This window comes from Micropterus dolomieu, linkage group LG01, assembly GCF_021292245.1.
Source record: "Micropterus dolomieu isolate WLL.071019.BEF.003 ecotype Adirondacks linkage group LG01, ASM2129224v1, whole genome shotgun sequence".
NCBI classification, from domain to species: Eukaryota; Metazoa; Chordata; class Actinopteri; order Centrarchiformes; family Centrarchidae; genus Micropterus; species Micropterus dolomieu.
The window spans coordinates 28,262,759-28,265,968 of record NC_060150.1 but is presented as its reverse complement, the minus strand read 5'-3'; the positions used below and the strand labels follow the sequence as shown (position 1 = coordinate 28,265,968).

The window sequence follows — 3,210 nt, the reverse complement described above, 5'->3', positions numbered from 1 at the left end:
TTGTTATTATTGTTATTATAATCATTAACATTACGATGGTTACCATTAACACTATTATAAATATCTGTACCATTTTTCATTTAGTTTATAGCAACATTACCTTCGCTGTCTGTACCTCTGTGTGTATATTGTGTAGGCTGCCTCCCTCCCCTCTCTCTCTCTTTCTCTCTCTCTCTCACTCTCTTTCTCTCTCTCTCACTCTCTTTCTCTCTCTCTTTCTCTCTCTCTCTCACCCCAACCGGTCGAGGCAGATGGCCGCCCCCCCTGAGCCATGGTTCTGCTCGAGGTTTCTGCCTCTTAAAAGGAAGTTTTTCCTTGCCTCTGTTGCCTAGTGCTTGCTCTTGGTGGGAACTGTTGGGCTTCTGTAAATATCATCACAGAGTACGGTCTAGACCTGCTCTTTTATGAAAAGCGCTGTGAGATAACTGTTGTTGTGATTTGGCGCTATATAAATAAAATTGAATTGAATTGAATTGAATTGAATGAGAGCCCAGGTTGCTCTGATAGTGGCCTTCAGCTCTTCTGCATTGTTGGGTCTGGCGTATTGCATCTTCCTCTTCACAATACCCCATAGATTTTCTATAGGGTTAAGGTCAGGCGATTTTGCTGGCCAATTAAGAACAGGGATAATAATAATAATAATAATAATAATAATAATAATAATAATCTTTATTTGTAGAGCACTTTTCAAAAACAAGTTACAAAGTGCTTTAACAGTAAAGACAATAATACCCAAAAAACAATAATACAAAAACAATACAAGATAAAGAAAAGACTAAAATACACGTTTATGATAAATATAAAATTTGTAAAATAGAATAAAATAAAAGGGATAAAATAAAGTCAAATAAGATCGGGAAAAGCTCTCCTATAAAAGTATGTTTTAAGAAGGGACTTAAAAGAGTTCTCTGACTCAGCTGACCTGATTTCCTCGGGCAGGCTGTTCCAGAGCCTCGGGGCCCTGACAGCAAACGCTCTGTCCCCTTTAGTTTTCAGTCGAGACTCCGGAACAGACAACAGACCTCTGCCCGAAGATCTCAAGGTACGTGCTGGTGTGTATGGGACTAAAAGTTCAGAAATATAACAAGGTGAGAGGCCATGAAGAGCTTTAAAAGTGATCAATAGAATTTTAAAGTCAATTCTAAAACATACTGGGAGCCAGTGTAATGAAGCTAAAATAGGAGTAATGTGGTCATATTTCTTTGTTCTGGTTAAAAGCCTGGCAGCTGAGTTCTGGAAAGTCTGGAGTCGATCAATAGATTTTTGGGTTAAACAGGTGAAAAGGCTGTTGCAATAATCCAGGCGTGATGAGATGAAGGCGTGTTAAATGGTCTTGATGTCCTTAAAAGTTAACATAGATTGAATTTTTGCTATATTTCTAAGTTGATAAAAACATGATTGAACAAGCTTTGTGGTGTGCTGCTTGAAATTTAAATTACTATCAAACCAAACACCAAGGTTCTTTGCCACAGGCTTAATGTGATTTACTAGGGAACCAGCAGATGGCAGTATTTGTTTTGCCATCTGCTGGGACCCAATGACCAGGATTTCTGTTTTGATTGAGTTCAGCTGGAGGAAATTATTTGACATCCATTTTTTAACTTCACAAAGGCAGTTGTTAAGTTAACTCAGCATTCCAGGGTCTGTGGACCTGACAGGCAAGTATATTTGTGTGTCATCAGCATAAATATGAAAAGAAATGCCATGTTTATGGATAATATGTCCAAGGGGAAGCAGATACAAGGAAAACAAAATGGGTCCTAAGACCGACCCCTGAGGCACACCATATTTAACTGGACAGAACGAAGAGACATAGTTGTTTACAGACACGCAAAACCTCCTATTTGACAGGTAGGATGAAAACCATTCTAGGGCAGTACCAGAGATCCCCACCTAGTGCCTCAGTCTGTCTAACATGATGTTGTGATCAATGGTGTCAAAAGCAGCACTAAGGTCCAGAAGTACCAGGACTGAGCACATGCCTTCATCAGCAGACATTAAAAGGTCATTGGTGACTTTAAGCAGGGCAGTCTCAATGCTGTGGTACTTCCTGAAACCAGACTGAAACTTTTCAAATATTTTGTTATTTTCCAGTACAGTGAGCAGCTGTTTGGACACAATTCTTTCTAGAATCTTTTCAATAAAAGGCAGTTTTGAAATTGGTCTAAAATTTTGTGGGAGGGAGGGATCTAAACCAGGTTTCTTTAAAAGTGGGTTCATGCAAGCCGTTTTAAACTAATCAGGGACACAACCAGTAGATAGGGAGCTGTTGAAAACAGAGATCAAATGGGGCCCAAGAGAATCTAGTACTTTCAGTAAAAACTTTGTAGGTATTACATCAAGTGGGCTGGAGGACACTCTCATTTGTGATACTGTTTTTAAAAGCTCAGACAAGTCGATGGGATAAAACTGGTTAAAACTCTCTTGTTGCTGGTGAGGAACCTCTGAGTAAGAGGCCTTTAATTCAGAAGTAACTTTGCTGCATGCATTGATATCAAGCACTACAGTATTACCAACAAAAATTAGGTTTCAAATACCGTTTAAATAATAATAAAATATCTTATTACACTAGTGCACTTATTTTAATTTTCTCTTAGGGGAATTCATATTCTTCTGTGTGGGATGGTCATTTTTATGACCTGTGTGGAATGGTGATGTATGCATTTTAAAGAGTTACTTCGTATTTGCTCTTAATAACTGAATCTTAGACTGGTTTTGAATCACACATCCACTACACTCTGTTAAGGCTATTTGGATATCTTTAGGGGGTTCATTTTAAAGTCATTTATGAATATAATGAGGTCAGACAACAGATAATGAGTTATCCTTTTTCTAATAAGGATAATTTGACATTCAAACTATAGTCATATATGTATGACAAACGAAAGCAAAAACAATAATACATATAAATATAATCTCAACTAAGCAGTCTGTTGACACATGATTTGATAATATGCTTTTGTAACAAAACTTAAAGGCTTAGCAATAGTAGATTTCCTAACTAGTATTAAGCTTCAGACTGTAAGATAAAAGGCTACCCAAATAAATTGATGTCCTGATGAGTTTTCATCAGGAATGCATGGTATTTTCATGTTTGCATTAGGCCTACAGAAAAAAAGGTCCACACTTGTATGGCATTTAATGACATGAATCCACTGTTGGTTGCTACATAACGACACATGTCCCCTCTTAGATAGTATGGAGCAACAG

The 3,210-nt window shown here is 37.6% G+C and overlaps 1 protein-coding gene across 1 annotated transcript in view; it reads right to left on the bottom strand.

Moving 5' to 3' along the window:
- LOC123970492 (leukocyte elastase inhibitor-like) overlaps window positions 1–3,210 on the bottom strand; it is a 16,666-nt gene that overhangs the window by 1,841 nt on the left and 11,615 nt on the right. The gene's annotated exons all lie outside the window — the stretch shown is intronic.